Raw genomic sequence first — 14,878 nt, 5'->3', positions numbered from 1 at the left:
TTGGCAAAAAAAATAAGGTTGTGGCACTCATAGCTTGATAAAAGTGCCATGGGTGCCAGCACAAAATGGCTGCCATAGACAGCAAACAAAGAGGTGCTGGTACTCAGTGCCAGTGACTACTGTCACAAAAAAAGCCCTGATTTTAATTCAGCTAAGACACTTGAACAGCTTGAGACATAATTACACTGTCCCAACTTCTAGATAAAGAGATCTCTCACATTTCCTATTCTTAAATTCATAAATATTTAGAAATCCAAAGTTAATTCAGTGGAAAATTACCATTAAATCAAATGTTTGAAATTATAGAGGGAAAAGCTGTATCGCCCTCAGTGAAAACCATAAGCCTCTTCCCCTAACTTCTGCCCCAGTTTTAGCAAATAATAGGGGAACTATGTCTCTTTTGGCCCCTTTTAACTAAAGCATTAGAAGATATTTGAGGTACTTAACTATCTGAAAATCTTCATCTAGTTACCGATGATGCTTTCGAGGTATGTTGGACTTCTACAGTACAATGTGCCTCAAAAATCAAATTATATTCCTCAGCTGCCACCATGTGAAGGAACAAGGAAATGGAAAAATTAAAATGTTTCTATGCATAAGGTTGATCAGGCTTTGCTATAGACTTTCGCCCCCACAGGATGTATGAACAGGATATATGAAGACAGGATGTATAAGCCACAGTGCACATAGGCAGTTGGAGTGCAAAGGGCAGTGCTGGGGGGAAGAAAACAGGTGCAGAGTGCAAAGACACGTACGCACTGACAAATAGCCAAAGGGCGGTGGTTCAATGCAAGTCTATGAGAAGTACGGAAAAGTACTGGGAGGGGGAGCATGCAGTACGAGAGGGGGAGTGAGCAGCAACCTATATAATACTGTGGCTATGTAACCTGCTTCAGACTCTCTTTGGAGGCTTGAGCACTAAGGAGGGTCTCCTTTTGCAAAAGCTTGTGGTAACCAATAAAAGGTGTTGAATCCATACTTGGTCTCCCGTCTGGTGTGTATTGGAGCTTCCACCAGATGTAATCGGACCCCTTGTGTAACAACCACAGGGCTATTTGAGGATCACCTTGCCCTGAGGGGAGGAGAGACAGAGAAGACAACAGCCTAGTGAGCTGCGCACTACCTAGCATCCAGTGTTCCAGCTGAGGTGGCCAGTCTCTTTTACCCCCAGCCACCACCACTACCTAAGGGCCATCTTGCCCGGAGTGGAGGAGGAAAAGAAGACAGAACAGCCTGAAGACCTGCCCACAATCTAGATTCCAGTGTTCCAGTCTTCCTCCCCCAATTACTACCATAGGGCTACCCTAAGACCACCTTGTCCTGAGGGCAGAAAAAAAATCTAGCTTTCATTTTTTCTTTTAGTTTGCTTTTGCTATTTAAATATTTCTACACAAACTGCTTTATGAGGTTCACCTGAAAAATGGTATATAATATCTTAAATGAATTATAATCTATACAAGGCATTCATTTCTATGGGTCACTTTTTTGTGACAAGGGTGAACCAGGTGTTTGGAAGTTTATTCATCTTCTTAAGTAGTCTTTGTAATACTTCATTATATCAAATAGGTTTAGAACCTAAATTTTGTCCTGGAAGTATTTTTTTTCCTCATTGGAACTTGCAAAATATAAAAGGCTCCAAGCAAACATCTACAAGAACTGAATGGCTCTCTATATGAGCCTCAGCCTCAGGGCCACTAGGAGATAGCTTTACATTTGGAGAAAGCGTCTGAAGACTATGCCCATGTGTTCCAATCTCTGATGAGTATGTCCATGACTGTGCTGGAGAAGCAAGAATCTACTCACAGAAAGACTTTTACACATTTCTTTTTGTAGAGGTAGGTTTTTCAATCTTCGTGAAGACTGTTTTGGGATTTTTCAAAATATCTGTAGGATTCTAAAAGTATTTTTGTGCAAGTTTGTCTGCTAAAAGTACTCAGAGGCAAAGCATGGGAAGTCTAATGTGAGCCTCTTCGAATTATTTGACTCAACTTTTTCACTTTCAATAATAACATACACACAGCTGCTACACACAAGTTGTGAAGAGGCATCCAGCCTCAGGAGAAGATATTTGGAATTCATTTCAAATAGCTGTGGTGGGGATTCTGTGTTCTGAGGTTATCAATTCATTCTGACAAATATCTCACCAATTTCTATTTTTTTAGTTAAAATGTAAATTTAAAAATACAGAATTTTGTTTTATGTATATTTTTACTTGGAGTTTTAAAAGTATTTTACTTTCATGTGGAATTTAAATGTAGTTTATTTTGTTCTCTTTTGATAAGGTCTGTGGACTACTTCAGTTGATTCTATTCTGTTCTATCTGCTGCACACTTTTTTTTTATGTCCCATTACTTTGGAATGGTGATGTTTAAATATATTTGGAATGTGTTTTACTGAAATGGATGGCCCAGAGTGGGTGTTGAAAGGAAGCCTGAATGTCTGCTGCCCAGGTTGGTTTCCAAAAGGTGATTGGATCAATACAACAGAAAGCTATTTGAGACTTGATTAGCTCGCTGAAGGGATAGAAAGATGGCACTTAGGTGGCTCCATCGGATTGGTGCTATGAGATGGATCTGCATGAAGGGGGTGCTTGCTCCCATAATTTACCCAGTGCCAATCTGCTCATGTGTGTGGCGACTGTTCTCTCACAACTACTATAGCAGGGGAATTCCACCACCACCATGTAGCAGACTTTTGTACTCTAGTAAATCTGTGTCTGTTGTAGAATGTGCTTACTGCATCAGACTGACAGTTTTAAAAAGAGAAGCAAGTAGCTTTTGGGAACTGCTATAGTGACATCTTAGGACTTTCACTTTTTAAAAATTGGCTAGGATCCTAAGAGCCTCTTGTGCAGATAGGTTCCAAAGATGGAGGTGGTAAGGAAGTTACTGATTTTTCCTTCTGCTGTCAGCTCATAGAATGCCACTCCAGAAGGGTCCCTTACCATTTGGAGGTGGCTTTTCAGAGCAGACATGTGTCTACCACTTTAAGAAGTAGATTATAAAGCCCTTTAGATCTTGATATCTCTCACTAAACTCCATGGCAGACTAAACCTTTTTTGTGTAACATGTGAATAGCAGTGCATGATTTTTCTCTACTTATTGTGTCTATGTGAATCATGAAACACATGGCCCTCAAGCAATTCTACCAAACATACTTCACATGATCTATTGGGTTACAATATAGTAAATATATTTGATCTTCAATTATTTTGTTCTTCAGTGAAAAGGCAAAAAAAAACCCCTAGCTAATTCTTCCAGCACCTCAGTTATAGCTGGACTAGCCTGGGTTCACTCTTGCTCCTAACAGGAAATCTTATTATTGCCACCAGGACTTCTTGTTAATCTCAGATTCATCTTTCTGATAAAAAGTGCATATACCTTCTAGACAATGTACCTTACATCAGAATCAATACTATTTGGTAAGAGACGTCTGTATATTATTTATTTCCCCCCACATTGCACGGTGCCTATTGCTAGAGCTGAGGAGAAGTTCTTTCAATCCATTTCTTCTAAAATTGGCAGTATCCAAATGGTTGAGAAAGAAGAATATATCGGTAATGAAGTACTATGTTTGAAATAGCCCATATGTTTAGAAAATTGATCCACATTTACTCAGATTTTCAAAGCACACAAAACCTTTAGGTCACATATATGGAAAGACAAAAAAATGACTGGAAGCAAAACTGCATAATATTGAAATAATGACACCAGACTACAGTACATGACCACAGAGGAAAGTCTATTTAAGCAGTTTTAGTCAAATATCCTGGTTTCAGTTGAGGCCAGTCAGATGCCTCTGGCAACATAAAGGCACCTGCCTTATACCAATTCAAACCATTGGTCTTCCTAGTCCAGTATTGTCTACACCAGGATGGCCAAAGTTTTTTTCCTTTTGAGGGCTACATTCCCTCGGGTTTAATTGGTTGGGAGGTACATGCTGGTGGTGGCTAGACCTGATGATATGTGGAACTAGAGACAAAAAGTGTTCTGGATTAATTAATCCAGTTGACATAGTGTACTTGGACTTTCAAAAAGCTTCTGACAAGGTACCTCACCAAAGACTCCTGAGTAAGCTTAGAAGTCATGGAATAAGAGGAATAAGAGGAAGGGTCCTCTTGTGAATCAGGAACTGGTTAGGAAACAGGAAGCAGAGAGTAGGAGTAAATAGACCATTCTCCCAATGGAGGGATGTAGAAAGTGGAGTCCTCCAAAAATTAGTATGGGGTTCTGTGCTTTTTAACTTGTTCACCAATGATCTAGAGTTAGGGGTGAGCAGTGAGGTAGTCAAGTTTGCTGATGTTACTAAATTGTTCACAGTTGTTAAAACAAATGGAGATTGCAACGAGCTCCAAAAGGACCTCTCAAAACTGTGTGTAAACAAATGTAAAGTGATGTATGTCAAGGCAAAAAATCTTAATTTCACGTATATGCTCATGGGGGCTGAACTGGCAATGACAGACCAGGAACAAGTCCTGTTGTGGCTAGCTCAACATGTTTTTCATCTGCCTGTGGTGGTCCTTTCAGACCTGATTATCTATGTCTTGTCACAAGTCATACAGGTAGCATGGGGAAGGGGTGAGGGGAAGGAGACACAATAAAAGTGAAGCCAGCCTGACAGTAAGCAGCAGCAAAGATGGGATAGTGACTGCCTAGCTGACTTTGGACAACTGCTAGGGTTTGGCCGGGGAACTATACTTGTCCTAAGGTGTTACCATAAAGGTTTCGAGCTCAGGCATGATCTAGCTGAGGTGTGAACTGCATGCATGAGAGGGAGCAGCAAAATGACGTGGACAGTCAAGCCAGCCCACTGGACAAGCTATAAATCAGCTGCTAGATTAACATCATGCTTTTTCTCACCCTTCTCTTCCATCGTGCGAGCTATTGCTGAAGAAACTGCTCATAAGTAAATAAAGTTGTGGCCTAATTTCACCCCATGCAAGGTGTCTGCTTCTTTTTTCTATGTGAATAGTAATTCTGCCAGGAACCAAAATCTAAAGTGGCAATGGAAGAGGGCCTCTGCAGATATATTTCATAACAAACAGTATCTTGAGGATCATGGGCAAAATAGGAGACTTGGGGAAGGTGAAATTACATCTACTGCTTTTATCTGAAAAACAGTTTAGCACTCACATTGAACTGTCAAGTTTAGCAACCAAGAAGTGTTACAGAATTCCGATGGCTGGGGGTGGAGGTAGACTGACAGCTTGTTTTAAAATGGAATGGGATGTTTGCTTTGGCATCATACATAGTCAATTGAGGGGGATTTGGAAGAGAAGCAGACAAGCAGCAAATGACAGAGAGAAATGAACACTGGATTTCAGTTTCACCAAAGATAGATAAGCTCTTCCATATCTAAGATCTTTTGGAATGCCCTCCCACCACCCCCATCCATGCAGCTTTTATGAAGAAGTTATAGAACATGGAGGCAACCCATCTGCATCATGTTTGCTGCTTTACAAGATATTAATTTATTTATTAAATTTATATCCCAGCCTTCCTCCCAAAGAAGCCTGGCAGCAGAAACACAAATGATAAAACAATTAAAGCATCTGAAACATCTTTAAAAATTTCAAAACGGATGCAGTCTGGGAAAGATCTCTACTGAAAAGACTTGTTGAAAGAGGAAGATCTTCAGTAGGTGCTGAAAAGACAACAGAGATAGCACCTGTCTTATATTTAAAGGGAAGGAATTCCAAAGGGTAGATGCCATGACACTTAAGGTCTAAATTCTATATTGTGCAGAATGAACCTCCTGATAAGATATCTGCAGGAAGTATCTGCAGGAGGCCCTCCCTTCACAATGATCAAATGGGTATATAAAGAGTGTAACATTGAGTATGCTGATCCTAAGCTATATAGGGCCTTATACCCCAAAATAAGCACCTTGAACGTCACCTGATAGCCAATTGGCAGCCAATACAATTATTTTAGCAGCAGCATTACATGGTGGTGATATTCTGCCCCAGTGATATTTGTACTAGCTGCAGCTTCTGGATCATCCTCAAGCGCAGTCCCACATAGAGAGCACTACAGTAATCCAGCCTGGAAGTTACCAGCACTGTTATCTAGCATTCTTACAAAGATCTCCTGCTCCTCCATCATCATCATCATCTTATTTGTATGCCGCCTTTCCACAAAAAATTGTGCTGAAAGTGGCTTACAACGAAGTGAACAGCAATTACAAAACAGTTTCATAATAACAAAAATAATAAAACAGTAACATAACAGCAAATACAAAACCCCTTTTGATACTATACATATAACAAAATTACATCTGTTGTTGTTGTTGTTATGTGCCTTCAAGTTGAATGACTTAAGCCGACCCTACGAATCAGCAACCTTCAAAAGCATCTGTTATAAACCACCCTGTCCAGATCTTACACTTCCTGGCAATATAGCAAAAATAAAAGGGAATTAAACAGTTTCAACTTTGCTCCTAAAAACACCCCATCCATAATATTTGCAGTCTCTGTCCTGCAACAGCTTCTTACAAGACTTCCAAAGGCAGAGGGCGGTGGGGGTAACTGGACACACCCCACCCATGATGTTATTCAGAGTCCTTTTTCATATTTTTTAATTTATTGGTTTTATTTCTACTCCATCCTTCATCCAACAGACCACACAGAGTGACCTACAGTACCAATCCAACATCTTGTAAAATACAACTTGAAGTCTACCACACTGAAATCTAAAAATATTATATGCAGCAAATAATGTAATAACTCCACAGCAATCTGTTGTCCAGCATGGCTTCCATTATTTCTCCTCCAAAGTCTGAATGAATAAATACACCCTCAGCTGGTGCTGAAAGATCATTAATGAGGGGTATGATTGAATTGACAAAGGGGGGGGTGCCCTGTCCTGTGACACCATGAAACATATCTCCCCTAAAGATAAGGCCACAAATAGGGTCTCTCCCAAGATAAGGACAGCTACATACTGGAAGAAGTGCTCCTTCAAGTATTTGGGTCTGAAGCAATTTAGGGCTTCATATACAAGCATCAGAACCCCAAACCTTAACTCAATCAAATTCTGTGCAAATCTGGAACCATGCTTCAATTGAACTGCAGTGGAATCCTATAGTTAGTTGTGGAGTTCTGATAAAATTGTATGCTAATCACTAATATTATAAAATGAATCAAAAATAATGCAGTGATGGGAATATATATCCATTCTGGTTTGCAGAGTTCTGCACACTCATGCTTACAATTTTATAATACCTAGAGAGGGCTGCCTGTCTTTTTGAACACAGGTCATTATGAAAGGGAGGGAGGTTATTTTATCTAATTTGAAAAAAGAAAGAAAGACACAGTACCACATTTATGTTGGTTTTGTTTTATTTGTTGCAAGGGGCATGGTACTGCAATGCCAAGGTGAACTGACATGGTTTGCAGCCCTCACTTTTATTACTATTACTCATTTTGATGGGTATGGTATTGTGAATTGAGGGTCTGTTCAATGCAGGGCCTGTACAGCTAAAGCACGTGGAGCCCCAGTCCTAATGTTTGACATCGTGGAGAGAACAGTGGCAGCAGTAAGAACTCATTTGGTTTGCCAGAGGAAACAGAGTGTCATTCATATTTGAGGCCTTCCAAGGCCAAAAGGCTGAAGGATTTGCACAAGGCTGTGTGAGATCTCACTCATGCAGAGATACTACCTAGATGCCAATGATAAGATATTTCCAATCTGACCACCAATGCGAGGGAGGGAGGGAGGGAGGGAGGGGAAACAATGAGACTCCCCCAAACTCATTGGCTGGGGCACATTTTCTGGGACCATAAATGCCAATCCCTCTCACATTCTCCTTTTCCAGCTCATCTGTCATATAGCCCAATCCTATTCATTATACTTGAAAATAAAGGTAGTGGCACACTTGCAGTTTGGCAGGCTCCAGTGCACCTCCAACTCTGTTTTTTCAATGCAGGGATACACAACGCCGGGCAAACTCGATCCTCTTTTACTCCAAAATCTCAGAAGTTGCAGCTCCAGCACATTTCACCTTGAAGTCAGTTTCTCACAGACTTCAAAACTGATTGGCCATCAACCCCATTGCCACTCCAGGTGTGTCCAATGAAAATGCTTTGCTGTAGGCTCAGGCAGGCACAGTGATTGGCCCATTGCTTTGCTGTGGATGGTCCTAAGCCCTCCCGATGCTGTTGGACTTCAACTCCCATCAGCCCAGCCAGCATGGCCAATGGTCACGGTTGATGGGAACAGTAGTCAAACATCTTCTGGAGGGCCACAGATCCTTCATCCCTACACTACAGAGAAGGCCCTATCTTGAGTCACTGCACAGCAAGCTACTATTGCCAGCAGGATAACACACCACGCCCCCAGGCAATCTAAGAGTCTGGGTCAGCTGACACAGAAAGAGATCTTCCCTCAAGTACCTGGGTCCCAAGTCATTCAGGGCTTTTTATTTCAGTGGTAGCACCTTGAATTGTGCCTGGTATTATATGGGTAATTGGCGCAGATCCCGTAAATACAGTAGAAGAGACATTTGGTCTTACCGTGAAATCGGTCTTCTCTGTGCATGTCAAAGATGATATCAGGTGGGTAACTAGCTCCACCTAGTGGTTGAAGGCAAAAGAGTACTGCTGACATTTTACTGTAGGTCCGTTCCCAGTCTGCGCCTGCTCCGTCCGCAGTTTTTTAATAACAAGCCCACAGAAAGAAATGAAATAATACCACAAAAAGACAAGACAACAGTACTCATACACTCTCTGCTCAAGGTCTAACAGCGCTTGGACAGGCAGCCCAGCCGTCATAGGGAGCGGCCCTGATATCATCTTTGACATGCACAGAGAAGACTGATTTCATCGTAAGACCAAATGTCTCTTCTCCTGTGCATGGAAAGATGATATCAGGTGGGACATACCAAAGCTGACCCATGTAGGGTGGGAATACTGCTGGGCTATGGGTACTAGTGATCTGAGAGGACATGCTGTAGCACCCTCCTACCAAAGGCTGCCTCGGCTGAAGCATAGGAGTCTATTTTATAATGTTTAATGAAGGTATTGGGAGTGGCCCATGCAGCTGCCCTACATATCTCCCCCAGAGAGGCATTATGGGAAAAGGCCGCTGATGTGGCCGCCGCCCTAGTAGAATGAGCTACCAACCCGGCGGGCCGGGATAATCTTAGAGAGGCATATGCCAAGGAAATGCATGCCTTGATCCACCTGGCTAGTGTAGATGTGGTGACTTTATTCCCCATGGATTTTGGGTGAAAGGAGACAAACAAATTATCTGTTTTCCGAAATGATTTAGTCTTGGAAATATAAACTTTAAGGGCTCTTCTCACATCAAGAGAGTGCCAGGCTTTTTCTAAAGGATGGACAGGATTTGGACAGAAGGATGGTAAGACCAGCTCCTGCTGACAATGGAAGGCAGACAACACTTTGGGACGAAAGGAAGGGACAGTACGGAGGACTACTCTATCCTTATGGAATACACAAAAATTTTTATGGACAGACAGGGCATTCAATTCAGACACTCGACGGGCCGAAGTAATGGCCACGAGAAACAAGACCTTAAAGGAAAGAAGACGGAGAGAAACTTGACTCAGGGGTTCGAACGGAGGTTTTTGAAGGGCTGACAAAACCTTATGCAGATCCCAAGTTGGGTAGCGATGCACCGTAGGAGGTGCAGTTATCGTTGCTCCCCTGAGGAAACGCTTGACGAAGGGGTGAGATCCGATTGGCTTATCCGGGGATCTGGAGAGGGTTGCCGATAAGGCTGAAACTTGGCGCCTCAGGGTGTTTGGTCTGAGACCCAAAGATACGCCATCTTGCAGGAAGGACAAGATTTCTTTTACTCCCGCCTTTTGAGGAAGAACCCCTTGTTTCTGCGACCAGGATGAGAAGGCCTTCCAAGTGCTTTCATAAATTCTGAGTGTGGATGGGCGTCTAGAAGCCATCATGGTTTCTACTACTTGTGGAGAGATGCCTCTTTTCAAGAGTCTCTTCCGTTCAAGTTCCAGACATGAAGTGCCCACCACTCTGGGTCTGGGTGCTGGAGCTGTCCCTGAGAGAGCAGGTCCGTTCGCACTGGAATCTTCCATGGTGGTTCCACCGACAGGTCAAGAAGGTCTGGAAACCAAGGTCTCCTTGGCCACCATGGAGCCACCAATAGAAGTGCTGTCCTTTCGGCACGAAGTTTTTTTGAGTACCCTGGAGATCACTGGAATTGGAGGAAATGCATATAGTCTGCCCGGAGGCCACTGGGAAGTCAAGGCATTTATCCCTTCCGTGCCTGGTGACGCGTATCGGGAGAAGAACCTCTGCACCTGCCGATTGGCACTGGTGGCAAAGAGGTCTACTTGAGTGTGGTCAAAACGTTCCACTATTTGACGAAAGGACTGTGGGTGAAGTCTCCATTCTCCTTGAATCAGCTTCTCCCGACTGAGCCAGTCCGCTTGGCTGTTGTCCTCCCCCTTGAGGTATTCTGCCGCTATCAATATGATATTGGGCTCCGCCCACTGGAAGAGGAGAAAGGCCTCCTTCTGAAGAATGAGGGAGTGTGTGCCTCCCTGACGGTTTAAATACGATTTGGCCGACACGTTGTCTGTTCTGACAAGCACTGCCCCTAACCGTCTGGTGTTCGCAAAGTGCCTGAGGGCCAGACGAACTGTGCGTAGTTCAAGTAGGTTGATCGGCAGTGCGGATTCCTGAGCCGACCACGTGCCTTGAATCATCTGCCCGTCGCAGATGGCTCCCCATCCGGATAAGCTGGCATCGGACGTTATCAGGATGTGGAGTGGATCCTGGAAAGGGACACCTCGCGTCAGGTTGAGCTCTTGGGTCCACCAGAACAGCGACTGACGAACCTGTGGCGACAGAGTGACCATGCGGTGGTGCCTGGACGCTATGTCATTCTGGAATGGCAGCAGCGCCCACTGAAGAGTGCGGGAATGATGACGTGCCCATGGTGTCGTTTGGAATGTGGATACCATCAAACCGAGAAGTGCTGCCAACTCCATCAGGTCTGTAGTGGTGGAGGATAGGACATGCAACACCACTTTGCGGATCTTGCTGATCCTGTCTGAAGATAGCGTAATGAGGCCATTTTGAGAGTCTATAGTCGCTCCCATATGTGTGATGTGTCTGGATGGAAAGAGATGACTCTTGGCTTCGTTGATCAGGAAACCGTGATCCTTTAGACAGGTCAGGGTGACATGGAGGTCCTCCCATGCCTTGTGTAACGATGGTGAGCGGATCAGAAAATCGTCCAGATAAGGAAAAATATGAATCCCCTGTGTCCTGAGGTGTGCCACCAGGGTAACCACTATCTTGGTGAATGTCCTGGGAGCGGACGACAGGCCAAAGGGCATGGCCCTGAACTGATAATGGTCTTGTCCCACCGCGAAGCGCAGATACCTTCTGTGAGGGGGAAAAATTGGAATGTGCAGGTAGGCTTCCTTCAGGTCGATAGATGAGAGGAAGTCCCCTAGCCTCAGCGCTTCTTTGATGGAAAGTAAGGTCTCCATCCAAAATTTGCAGTACTTTATGAAGCAATTTAGAGTCTTGAGGTCTAATACTGGCCTGGATGAACCGTCTTTTTTGTCGACGGTGAAGAACAGAGAGTAGTTTCCCAGGAACCTCTCCCCTGGAGGTACTGCCTCGATAGCTGCCATGCGTAGGAGATGGGAAACTGATCTCAAAACTTTGCCCCTTTTGTGTGGATTTGCTGACAGAGGGGATGGAAGGAATCTTGCCAGGGGGGTGGAGGAAAACTCCAGGCAAAGGCCGTATCGAAGAGTGCGGAGGACCCAGCGATCGGAGGATAGGTCCTCCCATCGGTGAGCAAAGCGTTGGAGACGGCCTCCCACCGGCGAGGTGGAGGCGTCAGAACTGATTTCTGTTTCCACGTGCCTGGGATGCAAGGCCGGATCGACCTGGGAGGTGTTGCTGGGACTTAAGTTGGTTGCGCTGTCTGTTCCAGAAGGGACGGCTGGAGCGGGCATCCTTCTGTCTTCCAAAGGGACGTGAGCCCCGAAAGGACTGCGACAAGTGATATGGATGGAATGAGCGGCAAAAGGTCCTTCCATCCTCCCTTTTTCTGGTGGATGGCATGGACTTTTTCTTTTCCTTGGTTTCTAATATGTTGGCGAGGGCAGTGTCCCCAAATAATTTGCCACCCACGTAGGGTTCCGAGGCAAGATTCGAACGAGCTGCAGGGTCTGCATCCCAATGTCGAAGCCAAAGGGTCCTTCGCGTGAAGATCCCTGCAGTGAGAGACCTAGCTGCAAACTGCATGGCGTCCATTGACGCATCTGCCATGAAGGTAACTGCCCGAGAGTCCTTCAGCAGAGATTTGCATATCCGGGCTGCATCCTGCTGTGGGCCATCTAGCAGGTCTTCCAACCACAGTAGGGAGGCTCGAGCAAACACAGAAGAGGCTGCTGCTGCCCTGATTGAAAGCGCACTAGCCTCGTGCACTCTTCTAAGTCCCTGGTCCATCTTGTGCTCAGTAGGATCCTTAAGGTGAGCGTCTGAGTCTTTAGGATTCAATGATGGGTTCAATAGATTGACTATAGGCGCGTCTATGAGCGGGACTTTCAACTGATCCATGATCGGTTGTTCCAGTGTATAATATTTGTTGGCTACCGAAACTGATTTTTTGAATTGCAAGGGAATGTCAAATTCTGATTTGAGCACCTTGGGGAGAAGAGAAGGAAGCTTCAATACTCTAGACCTAGGCTTTGGATCTGGACATACTGCTGAGACTCTCGAGGAGGGTGGAGTAGGAGGATCCTCTGTAGAGGTAAGAGCCTCCATCGCTTTGCATAGCAGAGGAAGGAAATGAGCCTCTTGAAATATTCTAGTAGATAAAATCTCCTCAGATTCTGATTCCCCACTCCATTCCTCTTCATCCAACACAATCAAGTCATTTTCTGTGTCTATAAGCTCCTGTTCTGGGAGCTGAAGGTGTCTGCCCTGCGATGCAGCATAGGGGTCTGGGGATGTGCGGCCCGGGGAAGGGCGTGTGTTCGCCCTCGGGTGCCTTGAGGGTTGTGAGCCTGATGCAGTTTGAGAAGACAAATCTCTAGTCAGATCCATTAAAAGGGCATCCTTAAGCTGTTCTTTTAATTGCGGAATTGAATGTGCTGAAAGCTGCAGCTGAATAGGGCAGGCTTGAGTGTGAGATGGATAAAGCCTGTGCCCACCAGCATCATGAATTTGTTGGACAGGGATTGGCTCCTCCAAAAACCCTGTGAAGGCCTCGGGCGAGGAGTTGTTAGAAAAAATAGCGTCTAAGGAAGGGTGAGACTGGCCACCTTCCCCATCAGACAGGGGTTCCAGGTCCCTCTGGTCCCTTGAGTGGTGGTAGGAATCTTGACCTTCTCTACAGGTTCCCTTATGTGGAACAGGAATCCTGCCTTCTGCAGCCACCCTGCCCGCCAAAACCTGAGCCTCAGCCACCTTGTGCCTGACGGTAGAGGGGCGGGCCACCACTGTTTCAGAATGATCCCCCGAAGAATGAGCCTGCTCTGATCCCAGGATGGGACTGAGTTCTGGCACTGCGCCTGTCGCTGGCTTGCGGGGAAGCACTTTCGACCCCTTTGAGAGGTGCTTTGTTTTGTGTGTGGCTTTCCCCATAGCGGGCACACACTGCGGGACTTACGGGGTTAATGAAAGTATGAATGGAAGGCTCCCGCTGGTAATGATTGACAACGCTGTCTAATAAGCGGCTAGGTAAAGCAGAAAGATTAGAAGCTGTTGCTGCCGACCTGCTATGGCGTCTGTGCGTCTGCCCCTCCCCGCTATGAAGCAGGGAAAACGAAGCCGCTTGAAAGGGAGCGCGAAAATCCGAGGCGTGAGCCTGAGTTCCGAGCTCTGGTGAAATTCGCCTCTAAGGCTAATGCTGCCGACGCTATGAGTTGCTGACTAGGAGGAACGGTAGCAAATTTGGCTGGGGAGGGAGCCTGAAGAGGCCAACGGCCCAGGAGCCGTGGGGAGGGGCTGAATGCTCCTCGCCACCGAGAAAAATCCGGAGAAAAGACACAAGGAGCTTTTTTGTTTTTTGTTTTTTTTGTTTTTAAACTTTAAACTTTAAACAGCAGGGGAAGACAAAACATATACTGAGGGCAAGAAACAGCAGAAACCAGTAAGACTTAAAAGACAAACAATACAAGCCTGAACCGACGGAGACAGAGAGGAATCAACCAGATTCGGTGAAGGCAAAAGAGAAAAACTGCGGACGGAGCAGGCGCAGACTGGGAACGGACCTACAGTAAAACGTCAGCAGTACTCTTTTGCCTTCAACCACTAGGTGGAGCTAGTTACCCACCTGATATCATCTTTCCATGCACAGGAGAACCTCGCTATAACGCAGAGATCGGGGAACAAAGGATGCACTTGCGTTATAGAGCTTCCATGTTATAATAAAAGCCACATTCTGTAAACAGTATTTTAATCAGGGGACATAGGTTGCTTTCATACTGCACTTTATTCCATTATTCTGATAATTTCTTACCTGATAATGTGCGCATTATATTTATGATCTTTTACATGACGTACAAGCTAGTTCCAGAAATCTTGTGGAATATAGTGCAAGTTTAGTGCTAATTTTCATGATAAATAATACCATAGATAATCCATTTGCAAGCTTGGGAAATCAGAAAATTTTGGGAGCTTTTTGTTAGCTGCAGCTGCTCATGTGAGAGACATCCCAGCATGCAGTGCATTCCTCCCCTTTAGGTGTGCAGGGTTTTTTGCCTGATGAAAATTGTATGAGTATTCCGACGTAGGTGCAGGTGACAGCAACATTTTCCACATATCTCCTGTGTCTATGCAACTAAAATGTCAGATGCAAAAGGGAGAGGGGGTGCATGGCGATGGTTTGAGATCTCAGACCTCCTACACAATGGGGAACTA

The sequence above is a fragment of the Rhineura floridana genome, chromosome 7 (genome assembly GCF_030035675.1).
Source record: "Rhineura floridana isolate rRhiFlo1 chromosome 7, rRhiFlo1.hap2, whole genome shotgun sequence".
Taxonomy (NCBI): domain Eukaryota; kingdom Metazoa; phylum Chordata; class Lepidosauria; order Squamata; family Rhineuridae; genus Rhineura; species Rhineura floridana.
Note: the sequence above shows the minus strand (reverse complement) of the source record.